We start from the raw sequence: 13029 nt of genomic DNA, 5'->3' as shown, positions 1-13029 counted from the left end.
AGCTCCATAAGGTTTTCTTGGCTGTCGTTTTTATGGAAACAGGTCACCAGGCCTTTCTTCCATGATGCCTTTTGGTTAGCAGTTGACTGCGAATTGTTTGTGCCACCCAAGGACCTGATGAGCCTATGCTAAATGTCTGCCCTACTGTAAAAATTATCCTCTTGGGTTGTTCCAAAGAGGAAATGAACTCATTTCAACTCTATACATGTAGTCCTGTTTTTTTTTTTTTAGTTCATTAAAAAAAAGGCACAAAACAAATATATAAAAAAATATGCAGCATAACAGTAACCAATGCGTCTCCCTAAATGTAACGTGATCAAATGTGTGGGGGTCTCACTAATTAAAAACACAAAGAGACTAGAACACCTGATTTGCAATTACGGGGGTGCAGATTGTCCAGTATTTTTAAAGACGGGAGCACCTCACTGGGAAAATTCATTCACTCATTTATTATTCATCTGGTGAACCATCACACACACCCAGGCACTGTCCTAGGAGTTTTGAGAGACACAGAAATAGATGTACTGGTTCTTGTCTTCTAAGAGCCTATCGTACAAAGGGACGATTGTATAAGTTGATTGTGGGAAATATTTGAAGGGCGGTGCAGAGAAAATATGTGGTGGTTTCAGCAAAGGTGAGATCACGTTTTGGCAGTGAGGCTAGGGAAGTGTTCCTGGAGAGACAGCATTTGGTTTGGGACCTTGAAAATGGCTAGAATGTGGGTGCTCAGGTATGAAGGAAAAGGAAAGTATTACGGATTGAATTGTGTCCCCCAAAAATATGTGTTGTAAATCCTAACCCTTATCTATATCTGTGGTTATAATCCCATCTGGGAATGGGTTCTCTTTGTTATGTTATTGAGGCACTATTAATGTAGGGTTGTCTTCTGACATATAAAAGGAGCAGATTAAGCATGCAGAGATGGGGCAAGATAAATGCCAAGGAGACAAGGATCAGAAGATGTAAAGAGACAAAGACCTTCCCCTAAGCCAACAGAGAGAGAAAGCCTTCCTCCAGCGCTGGCGCCCTGCATTCAGACTTCTAGCCTTTCAAACCATGAGAAAACACGTTTCTGTAGTTAAAGACACCTGCTTGTGATATTTCTGTTATAGCAGCACTAGATGACTAAGACACATAGTAATGCCTCATAGAGTGATTCTTTGACCAGTGGGGGACAAGCTGGTGGATAAATCCTTCCTCCTTTCTCTCCCAGACACATAATCCTGAGATGCATGTTGTATGGCTTCTCAGGGGTCCATGGGATCAAGCATCTCAAGCAATTAAGAAAATTGCCAGAGCAAAGGTTGGGAGATGAGTATCAGGTCTATTCAGTTTTTTTGAAAGCCAGTGAATTGTAGTCAGGAGTAAGGGAATTGCAAAGAGAAGAGGTGAACCCACTGTTGTTGGTGTTTAGTTTCTGCAAAGCAAACACTTGAATTCTACTAAGAATGGTGGAACGTAGACCTTGGTTCAAATCTTGATCCTGCCACCTTCCAGCGAATCATCTGAACGTTGTGAGCCTCAGTCTCCTTATCTATAAAGTATGGATAGCAAGAGTAGTTGAAAGGTTCAGGTGAGGACTAAATGAGATAATATATGCAGGCAAGCTGTCTGAGGATGGGGGAGGGAAAGGCTGGCCGGCCATATGACAGCTGCCCCAGCTTTTCAGAGCAATTGTGGCTAGTACCATAGTTTGGTGTACTCAACATCTGTTCCAACATCTTTCTCTCTTCCCTGCCTCTACTACAGAGACTGGAAAGCAAAAATACTCATCTTACAGCTGGGGTTTCCTTGCAGCTGGGATTCCCTTGCAGCTAGGGTTCCCTTGTAGCTAGGATTCCCTTGCAGCTAGGGTTCCCTTGCAGCTAGGGTTCCCTTGTAGCTAGGATTCCCTTGCAGCTAGGGTTCCAGATAGGATTTAAGTTGTATTCATCGTTTGTATTTGATTTTGGAACTAAGTCACACGGAGAGAGGGCCATGAGACCTTGGGAACTGAGTTAGGTGGGGAGAAAGAGGAGAGTGCGTGACATCTGTTTTGCTGACCTGGGTCTCAGCAGAAGCAGTGTGGTCTGGGAACTAGCCACTATGGTGGTGGATTTCTGATTTAGTTGCTTCCTGGTTCTGACAGATGTGGCATGACTGTGGCACTGGCTTCCTGCTGGAGGATGTGACATCTTAATTCAGCAACTTCCTGATGGTGGAAGAGGCAGCCCCTCCCTTGATGGCTCAATTCTATGATGACTTTCAGTGTTCAGCCTAGAGTAAGCTTCTTCAGCCCTGCCAGTGGTTCAAAAAGAAAACTATCTGTATGTCATTAAAAATAACTCTTTCAAGTTAAACCAGCTAGTGTGGACTCTGTTGTTTGTAACCAAGAATCCCGACATATCAGTAACTTGTAGTTGTTGTTTTTAGGTGTCGTAGTAACCCTATGTACAACAGAACGAAATAGTGCCCAGTCTTGCGCCATCCTCACAGTTGTTGTTTTGTTCGAGCCCATTGTTGCAACCACTGTGTCAGTTCATCTCATTGAGGGTCCTCTTTTGTGCTGACCCTCTACTTTACCAAGCATGATGTCTTTATCCAGGGACTGGTCCCGCCTGATAACATCTCTGAATTCTCACCATCCCCCTTCTAAGGAGCATTCGGGCTGTACTTCTTCTAAGATAAATTTGTTCATTCTTCTGGCAGTCCATGGTATATTCAGTATTCTTCTGTCTGGTCAGTTAAGTGGCAGTTTGCCAGTACTGCCTCGTCTGCTTCTTCCTTCTTCCTGCTGGAATGTAGATACGATGCTGGAAGAGTGGCACCCATAAAAAGGTGGGAAGGGCTGGAAGATGGAAGGAACCTGGTGCCTGAGGGCATTGCTGAATTCCTGTGCTGCCTGGCCTGCAAGATGGAGATAACAGCACGTGCTCACAGCTGTCTTAAGCCACTGACTGAAATAAACTACGTAAAGCATTTTGCACAACCTGGGCAGAATGGAGGCGTTTGATAGTGTAGCTATTCTAATTATTACTCTTTGGCATTTTCTCTGTTTTTGACCTTGATGCCTTTCAGGACCCCTTGGAGAATTGGGAACTGGACTGAAGACAAAGAGAGCGAGAAGGAGTGGAGGTAGGTACCTCCCTGGAAACTTGAAGGCCAGGCAAACAGTAGCTGATGAAATATGGCTGGATCTCTGTGTGTGGTACGTTAAACATTTACCACAGGTTTTTATCTCCTCATCTTTTCAAAACATTTCATTCCACTTGCTCTTTGTATTAATTGGAACACATAGTTTGATAAAAATGAGTTTTGGGAAGAGTAATGAAGTCACACCATAGACTCCTTTTTTTGTTTAGCTGGAGAGTCTTCTGGTGGGTGGAGTTCTATGGGCATCTAGTCTAGCTTTACCCTTGACTAATTTTACTTTATTTCTTTCTTTCATTTTAATTACAAAATCAATACAAGCACCTTATTACAACACTCAAGCAATATCCAGTGTTTTAAATGAAAGTCCACACCCCCCTCTCCAACTAACTCTGCACAAATAACATCTGGTGTTTAGTCTGAACAGAAGCAAACCTTGCTTTGTTTTCAAACATTAGAACTGCCTTGACTGCTAATAAACATGCTTGTTCCCTAAACTTTTTTACCAGAATGCCTGAGATTTCACTGTGTCCAACTCAACAGCAAAGAAAAATGGGCCTACTCCTTGCCCTTTTAGACCTGTGACCCATACCCTACACCCTTCTCCCAAGCATCACCATTTGAAATCTCTACACCTCCAGGCGTGTGTGTGTGTGTGTGTGTGTGCATGTTAGCTGCCGTCCAGTCGACTCTGACTCATGGTGACCCCATGTACAACAGAGCAAAATGTTGCCCAGTTCTGCACCATCTTCTATGTTTGAGTCCATTGTTGCATCTACTGTGTATTTTGAGTTCCTTCCAACCTAGGGGCTCATCATCTTCCAGCGCTATACCAGACAATATTCTGCTTTGATCCATAGGATTTTCATTAACTAATTTTTGGAAGTAGATCACTAGGTGTTTCTTCCTAGTCTGTCTTAATCACAAAGCTGTGCTGACACCTGTCCACCATAAGTGACTCTGTTGGTGCTTGAAACACCAGTGGCATAGCTTCCCACATCACAGCCATACGCAAGCCACCGCAGTTGACAGACTGACAGAGGGTAACAGACAGGTGGTGGCCACCAGAGCTAGCTTCCTCCAGATCATTACCAGTATCTTCTATTACTTCATCAAGAGCTGTTACTTCCGTCCAGGGCAACTTCAATTGCCACCTCAAGTTCTCCCTTTCCATTCAAACTCCTTCTTTGGTAACTTCAACATCTATATCACTCAGCTGGTTGCAGAATACAGACATTCATGTCCTCACCCAGCAGTATTGGTTGTGCTCTAGACCTTGATATCAGCATATGGCTCTGTTCACCTTCCAGAGGAACTTCCTCTTTTATTCTTTCTCCCACGCCCGTGTACACTGCATGTGCTCATGTACCTATATACCATGGTGTTTCTGGTTTTACCTCATTTGTTCCAGCTGCTTCTGGCTCCATGATGAGCCCCGGGCTCCATGATGAGCTTCTCCAAAGCCGCCTCAGCACCACTCAACGACCACTACCCGTTACCTTTGTCATGCACTCCGTACCATCTGCCCCTAGTGTCTAGTCTCCTGGTGCTGCCGTAGCAGAAACACCACACTTGGGTGGCCTTAAAGATCATTAATTTATTTTCTCACAGTTTAGGAGGCTAGAAGTCAAAATTCAGGGCATGGGTCTAGGAGAAAGTTCTGCTTTGTCTATTTCAGCTTTTAGTAGCCAATGATCTTTGGATTCCAGGGTTTGCAGATTCATCTGCCTCCATCATCACCAGATACCATCTTTCTTTCCCCTTTTCGTGCTCTCTTGTCTCTGCTGCTCCCTGTAAGTCAGAAATGATTAGGTTAAGGACACGCCCTATACTGATATGGCCTCCTTCACATAACAAAGAAAACCCTATTCCCCAGTGGGATTGCATCCACAGGTATAACCAAAAACCCATTGCTGTCGAGTTGATTCTGACTCATAGCAACCCTATAGGACAGAGTAGAACTGTGCCATAGAGTTTCCAGGGAGCACCTGGTGGGTTTGAACTGCCAACCTTTATGGTTAACAGCCATAGCACTTAACCACTGTGCCACCAGGGTTTCCATCCACAGGTATAGAGGTTAGGATTCCAACTTATATTTTGGGGGACACAATTCAATCCATAACACCTAGATTACCCCCACAGCCTGTTTTCTCAACTCCTGCTCTTAGAGGGAAAGAATTCATGGAGAAAATGTGAAGAACTAAAAGCTTAAGATGCGTGGCTTCAAGTGAACCCAGCTGCAGTTCCACCATGCTTTCAGTCAGCCCTTGCCCAGCAGCTTTGGTACATTTTTCCACTTGCATCAAATACTCACTCCTCATGCTCATTCTTGTAAGGATCTTGCACATTATTTTTCTGAGGGGAGCCAGGGACCTGGCGAGGGCTTTACTCATCATCCTGCCTACACAGACATTGTAGTGGGAGTTCAGGGCTGAGCAAAGAAAAAGCTCTGACCACAAGGTGGCAGTGTTACACAGCAAGCTAATTATTGGGACTGCTGTTTTGACAGCTGCATGCAGGGGGCCCTCCAGAGACAATGGCGCAGGGAGCCACTAGAAGGGGAAGAGGGCAAAGGAACTGGGGGGACAGGGGAGGGGGAAATAGGGGGGTGCTAGGTGATGCCCTTCAGCAGCAAGATGGGGAATCTCTAGGTCAGAGAGCTCAAGAGGGCAGGGGGAGCTTGGGGTCTTTATAACCACTGGATTTATCTTATCTGTGGTTTGGGCATGGAACCCTGGTGGCGCAGTGGTTAAGAGCTTGGCTGCTAACCAAAAGGTTGGCAGTTTGAATCCACAAGCCACTTCTTGGAAGCCCTACGGGGCAGTTCTACTCTGTCTTATAGGGTCGAGATGAGTAGAAATCGACTAGACGGCAATGGGTTTTTGGTATCATTCGTATCTCCGGCTAGCAGATGTTGGGCACAGTTTCATGGGGTATGCAAAGCAGGCAGCATTTAAATGACTAAAAAATCCCCTCGTTTGGGCTATTTTAAAAACAGTTGGATGTGCACAAATTTCAGTTTGGCAGTAGGCTTTATAGGCTAATGGGCTTCGGCCTATTGTGAAGAAATGAATAACGTAAGGCTATCTGTGGTAGTTAATTTTATGCATCAACTTGGCTAGGCTATGTTTCCCAGTTGTTTGGCCAAACACTAGTTGCTGTTTCATAATGTAATATAATGCAATATAATGTAATCACTTGTCATAATCTAATCCAATGGCATCTATCAATTGAAAAGGGGGTTTACTTGGGGTGTGTTCTGCTTCCAGACTATAAATAGATATTTTGGCAGAACTTGTTCTGTTTCTTCATTCTGCACTTTTCCTGTTGCCTGACCTGCGGATTTTGGGACAGAAGCCTGAAGGAGTCTCCAATCTGACCTATGGATTTTGGACTTGACAGTCCCCCACAATTGTGTGAGCTAATTCTTTGAAGTAAATTTCTCCCTCTTCCTCCCTTCTGCCTCTCTTTCTGTCTCCACATACACACCCCTCCCCCCCACACACACCCCTCATTGATTCTGTTTCTCTAGAGAACCTTGACTAAGACACCATCTTTGTATCATGTATATAACAAACACACTTCACCTCAGATCAAAAAACCAAAACCAAACCCATTGCTGTTGAGTCGATTCCAACTCGTAGTGACCCTATAGGACAGAGTAGAACTGCCCTATAGAGTTTCCAAGGAGCGCCTGGTGGATTCGAACTGCCAAACCCTTTGGTTACCACCCATAGCTGTTTACCACTATGCCACCAGGGTTTCCTCACCGCAGATCAGGCACTTCAGATCCTTTCAGTCAGCTGCACATAGAGACAACCTGCAGGCGCCTCCTGCCTCTCATCCTAAGGCTTTGCTGTTGTCACTGTGGCTTGGGATACTGCACCCACCCTCTTGACATCCTCATAAATGCAACCTACAAGTGCTGGAAGCTACTACCTCCTGAACTGGTTCTCTGACTAATGGAGCATGCCAGCTTTCTTGCCCCAGACAGATAATCCTGAGACGCACGCATTTTGTTTCTCAGGTGGTCCATGGGGTCAAGCAGCTCAATAACATACCTTGTATTGCCTCTCACTTGTATTGCCCTCTGTTTCATTCTCCTCCACTCCTACTTTTTGGGATCACACTCCCCAATAAAGTCCTTGCACATATGTGTTTATGTTCTGCTGTCTGGCTAAATCAGGCTAAGCCACATACTTTGTTCTTCCTTCCAGATTCTAAAAAAAATTCTTCCTCCTTTGAGCCAAAAATCCACCCTTCCCAATTCCTGAGAAGGCTTCATTCTGTACTGATGCCCTCACCTCTCCCAGTAAGCGGGACCTTGATAGCTTTAAGGAATGTATCCTGAGAACTTCAGAAAGCCCCAGTTTTGTGAGTACCTCCTTATACATAATTGCCCCCATAAAGCAAAGAGAACAGTACCTGACACATCAAATCATGTCTTCAGACCTTTTAATGATATCATATAGTGCTAGCGTCATTCGTCATAGCACGTCGTCTTAACAGCAGTATTATCCATGAGCTTACGGGATGATGTTACCTGGATAAAGAAGTAGAACAAAACCAAAAACCAAACCCATTGCTGTCGAGTTGATTTCTGCTCATAGCGACCATATGAGACAGAGTAGAACTCCCCCATAGAGTTTCCAAGGAACACCTGGTAGATTTGAACAGCCGACCTTCTGATTAGCAGCTGTAGCTCTTAACCACTACGCAACAAGAAGTAGAGTCCCTATCAATTCATGACAGTTAGAGCTAGGGATGGATTATCCGACAAGCAAGGTATGCACCGGCTTACTTGTGCTTACTTATTAATCCGTAGTGCACAGTTTCATCTGTTTAGAAACCCTTGTGCAATTGTGCAGTACATATTAATAAATAAACACTATTAAGCCCGTGCATCTGGTGTATTCAAACTGCTGGCTTTTTTGGTTAGCAGCTGTAGCTTTTGACCACTACGCCACCAGGGTTTCCTTTTTTTTTTTTTATATGGGTACCTTGCTTACTGTAAGCCTGTGCATACCTTGCTTACTGGTTGACCTGTCCCTGGTTGCAGCATATACAAAGATTTATAGAGAATAACAAAGGCATGATGTGATACAGACTCTGGGCAGTCGGCTAGGCTACTCTCCAAATAAGTGATTTACTCCTCCATAGCTGTTTCGCAGCAGACCTAATTCCAACATGTGTCTTGGCAAAATTGAAAAGTTAACACCTGTCTTGGATTGTGGGGTCGAAGGCAAGTGGTCAGAACCATGAATATTAAAGTCACGAATGCCAGGGATCTACTGTACTTTCTGTTTCTTAGTATCTCCTGTCCAGATTTTGGGTCCTGGATGTACACAGCCTCCCCATCACTTGATGGTGTAATACCAGTCAGGCACCACTCCACGGTCTCATAGGTCTACTGGAACTACACCCTCCAGTGACTTTGTTTTCCTGTCTAGTGACTCTCACTAGGCCTTAATCTACTTACTCCTCTGTGGTCCTTGACTGTTGGCCAACTTTGCCTTGGTCCTCCTTTATCATACACAATTCTGTTCCTTGATGTTTATGTCACATCATTGGTTGTTGAAGTTATTAGCTCATCGACTTGGGCCCCAGCACGTGGCAACCTCACGCACAATGGAACAAACACTGCCCAGTCCTGCCCCATCCCCATGATTAGTTTCAGTGTGGACTGTTGTGATCCATACAGTTTGTACTGGCTGATTTTCAGAAGCATATTGCTAGGTTTTTCCTTCTAGTCCATCTTAGTCTGGAATATCATCTCTTTCTCTTGTTTGGGCTCTTCTTTCTTCTTCCTCGAGCACTACTGTCTTAGTTATCTAGTGCTGCACAAGTCGATGGCTTTAACAAAGAGAAATTTATTTTCTCATAGTCTAGTAGGCTAGAAGTCCATTCAGGCCATCAGCTCCAGGAGAAAGCTTTCTTTCTTTGTCAGCTCTGGAGGAAGGTCATTGTCATCAATCTTCCCTAGACTAGGAGCTTCTCCACGCAGGAACCCCAGGTCCAAAGGAAGCACTGTGCTCCCTGTGCTGCTTTCTTGGTGATGTGAGGTCCCCCTGTCTCTCTGCTCCTTCCCTCTTTTATATGTCAAAAGAGATTGGTTTAAGGCAAAACTTAATCTTGTAGATCTCATCCATATAACTGCTGCTAATCATCATAATGATAGGATTTACAACACATAGGGAAATCGCATTGGATAACAAAATAGTAGACAATCATACAATACTGGGAATCATGACCTAGCCAAGTTGACAGATATTTTGGGGGGGACACAGGTCAATCCATGACAACTACCTAAAGCTCAGTCCTTGACCATCGATGTTTTTTTACATTTCTTCTTTGTGAATTCCAGCCCCTTGTTTCAATTGTACTAAGGTCACACCCACATAGAGAACCAACTCATCACAGACTATAGAAATAGAAGGGACGTCTTCTTGATACCTAGTAGTCCATCCTGTTTGACTGCCTTCAGGGTAAAGGGCCCACCTTAGCAGGCAGCTTTTTTCATTATTGGAAAGCTCTATCATGTGAAATGGTTTTGTATGTACGAATGAACCCGTCTCCTGGCGATTTTGAGACATTGACTGTTTTTCTGCCCTCCAAAGTAACGTTGAAGAATCTTCCCTCTTCCATTGGGTAGCTCTTAGCAATACTCTGTTGGCTCCTATTATGCTCCTCTCAGTCACAAGAGACCCCAAACCCTGGAAACATTTTTTATTCTTCCTTCTCCTTTATTCCATAGAGCAAACAAATCACCAAGTAATGCAAGTCATGTTTTGGAATTTCTTCTGCAGAAATAGCATGTTTCAAGTAGAAGAATTAAATATTGTAAAATTATTAATTTTTAAAAAATTAATTTATAGAGCTAATGCAATAGTAATAAAAATCCCCATGTATTTTTTTGAAGGCATTGATACAAGTATTCTAAAGTTCAACTGAGATAATAAACAAAGAATATTCCTAACATGAAGAGTGATAAGAGGAGATTAGTTATATGAGTTATTAAAATAAAGCTAGAGTCATTAAAACAGTGTGCTGCTGCCATGGACATAGACAGATCAATGGAATAGCACAAACAACTTGGAATCATAGTTTATTAAATATAAAAAATTTGATATGTGAAAGAAGGCATTCCATGTTCGTGAGGAGCAATGTTTTTGGAATCACTGGCTAGGGATTTGGAGGAAAATTAATTTAGACTGTCATTTCATATGGAATAAAGCCCATATGAGATTAGTGAATTAAAAAAAAGCCATGGGAAAATATGAAGAAAATTAATTGAGTAGTAATTAAATCTCAAGAGCACGGAGAAACTTGTAAGATAAGTAATTGCAGAAGTCAGAAAGGAAACTATCAACATATTATATTCCAAAAATATTAACCTTATCCTAAATCCTTCCTGAAATGAGATAGGGTATATAGTGTTCAAAAGGGCAGAGAGATCAAATAAGATAAAAACTGAAAAGTCTTAATTGGATTTTGTTTTTTACTCTTATTACCTGGGTGTGTATTTTTTTTTTTTTAACTCTTATTAAAAATGTTCTCTAACCAGATTTCACAGGAACTTAATCCAATTCAGTGAATCAGTAGTCTTTACTTTTCTCTCTGAAGTCTTCACCTCAGTATAGTACATAACACTGATCCAGAAGTCATTGCTTACCAGTAACCCTACAGTGAGCCGCCAAGATCAACCACTTCATTTCTGAGGCGAACCCACCAGATAGTAATACTTCATTGTAAGGTAAAAGTTCCCCACTCAAATGTATGGGAAAAGGAATGAAGTCTTTTCAATCAAAGTGCACTTTTGGAGGACCATCAAGTCCTCTAAGAAGGATAAAAGGGAGCATTTTACAGCTAAGCACGTGATTTGGAGGGAAGAATTCCAGTGTTGCTGCTCCGCTGGTCCTGGCTGTTAATACCCTTCTGATTCTTCAGTGGCTCCATTCCTCAGGAATCGTGTCTCATCTGCTGCGTGGAAGATATCCACACTTCCATGCAATACGGGGTAATCTTCCTCATTCTCCTGGCAGGCAGATCAATTCAATGTTCCTTAGCTTTCCAAAGTAGAAATCCTTTGCCTTCTCCAATTCTTGTTGCAATACGTTGACCTGATGCTTTATTTAATTTCGCTGCTCCGTCATCCCCGTTGCCTAAGCCAGAGCCTGTACTGGTAGTTCTGTGTGTCTGAACAAGCGTCAGTGGGGCTGAACTGCTGGCTTATTCAGAGACATAGCAATAAGAGAAAGTGCCAATGAAGTACTTGACCTTGTCTAGCAGCTGCAATGGAGTCAGATTCTTTTCCATCTTTGCATCCAGAAATTAGTCCCCACTGGACAAATTCACAATTGTCTTGAAACTTCCTTCCCATGATTTGTCCACAAGAATTATTTTGTCAATCCTCATTCTCTTAAAACCTGCTTGTAGTGTTTTAAAATTCTGAATACGTTCACCTTTCAGCTTAGCTTGAAATTTCCTTTTCCTTAAGGCAATGGAGCCAGGGAAGAGTATATCCACAGACTGACAATAAACAGCCCCCAAGCACAGTTGTTAGCTGGGATCCACTGAAGGGACTCATCCATCCGCTATGAGTTGGTACTGACTTGATGGCACCTAACAACAATAACAACATAATCCATCTTCATGTACTCATCACCCGACTTCAAAAACCATCAGCATTCTGCCATACTGCTTTCATTTATTTCCCACCCTCCCCCCCCCTTTATTTATTTATTTTTATTTTTGGAGTATTTTGAAGCAAACCTCAGACATCATGTCATTCCGCCTGTAAATACTTCAGATGCATCTACAAAAATAAGAAGACATTTTCTTAAATAGCCATAGTAGCACTGTTACGCCTAACAACAATTCTTTACAACCGAATTAACTGTTCTGTATTCAAATTTTCCGAATTGTCCAAAACAAAATTTTTACATTTGGTTTATTTGACTCTAAACAAGGTCTACTTATACTTGGTTGTTAAACCAAAACCAAAAATCAAACCCATTGCCATCACATCAATTCTGACTCTGCCCATAGGGTGTCCAAGGAGTGGCTGGTGGATTCAAACTGCCAGACTTTTGGTTAGTATTCAAGCTGTTAATCACTGTGCCAGCCAGGGCTCCACAGGTCTCTTTAATTTCTTTTAGAGCTTTCTTAATCTCATAGTCCAGATAACTACCTTGTGGTATCTATTAGGTCCAGGTTTGATTATTTTTTGCAGGAATACTTCATGGGTGCTGCTATGTACGTCCCGTGACATTACATCAGGAAGTATCTAATATCTGCTTGTCTCAGTTTTGTTGATGCTAAATTGATCAGTCTGCTTGGTTGGTAACAGCCTGAAAAAGGATTAAAAAATTTTTTTTCCTGGGCGGGTGGGGGTGGGGGGACATTACTTTTGGCTCTCCTAATATTAATTCCTAACTTTATTGGATAGTGGTCTGAAAATTTAGCCTACATTACTTGAGCATTTGGAAACTTTTTGTGATTTTCTTTGTGGTTTATATGTGGTGAACATTTCTGAAAGTCTTCCGTAGGTTTGAAAAGAATGTTTATTTTTCATTTATTGGCTTCAAATTTACCCAAATATGTGTTAGATCAAACCTATCAATTGTGTTATCCAAATCCTTTATATGTTTACTTAGTATCCATACTCGAAATGTCAGTTCTTGAGAAAGTCTTCCACTGCTGTTATGGGTGATATGGTTTCTCTTGTCATTTTTAACTCTTTGCTCTTTATCTACTGGGAGCTACGTTGTTTGCTGCGTGATTGTTACGTCTTCATCGACATCATACTTTTTATCCAAGTGAATTATTCTTCTTTTCCCCATTTACTTTTCATCTTGAGTTCTATTTTGTCTACCTTGGTTGTTTTTGTTAGATTTTGCC

General features: G+C 42.5%; 1 long non-coding RNA gene and 1 pseudogene across 1 annotated transcript in view; one reads left to right on the top strand and one right to left on the bottom strand.

Moving 5' to 3' along the window:
- The window catches only part of LOC126061315 (uncharacterized), a 48266-nt gene extending 45235 nt beyond the window's left edge, over positions 1–3031 (top strand). Inside the window, exon 3 of the long non-coding RNA XR_007513750.1 lies at positions 2129–3031. This is a non-coding gene — a long non-coding RNA (uncharacterized LOC126061315). The remainder of the gene's footprint in view (positions 1–2128) is intronic.
- Positions 3032–11053: 8022 nt separating this feature from the next.
- On the bottom strand, positions 11054–11682 carry LOC126061745 (microtubule-associated protein RP/EB family member 1-like; annotated as a pseudogene).
- Positions 11683–13029: the final 1347 nt, after the last annotated feature.

The sequence above is a fragment of the Elephas maximus genome, chromosome 18 (genome assembly GCF_024166365.1).
Source record: "Elephas maximus indicus isolate mEleMax1 chromosome 18, mEleMax1 primary haplotype, whole genome shotgun sequence".
In the NCBI taxonomy this organism is placed as follows: Eukaryota; Metazoa; Chordata; class Mammalia; order Proboscidea; family Elephantidae; genus Elephas; species Elephas maximus.
The sequence above is the reverse complement of the archived record's forward strand: the minus strand, read 5'-3'. Positions and strand labels throughout refer to the sequence as shown.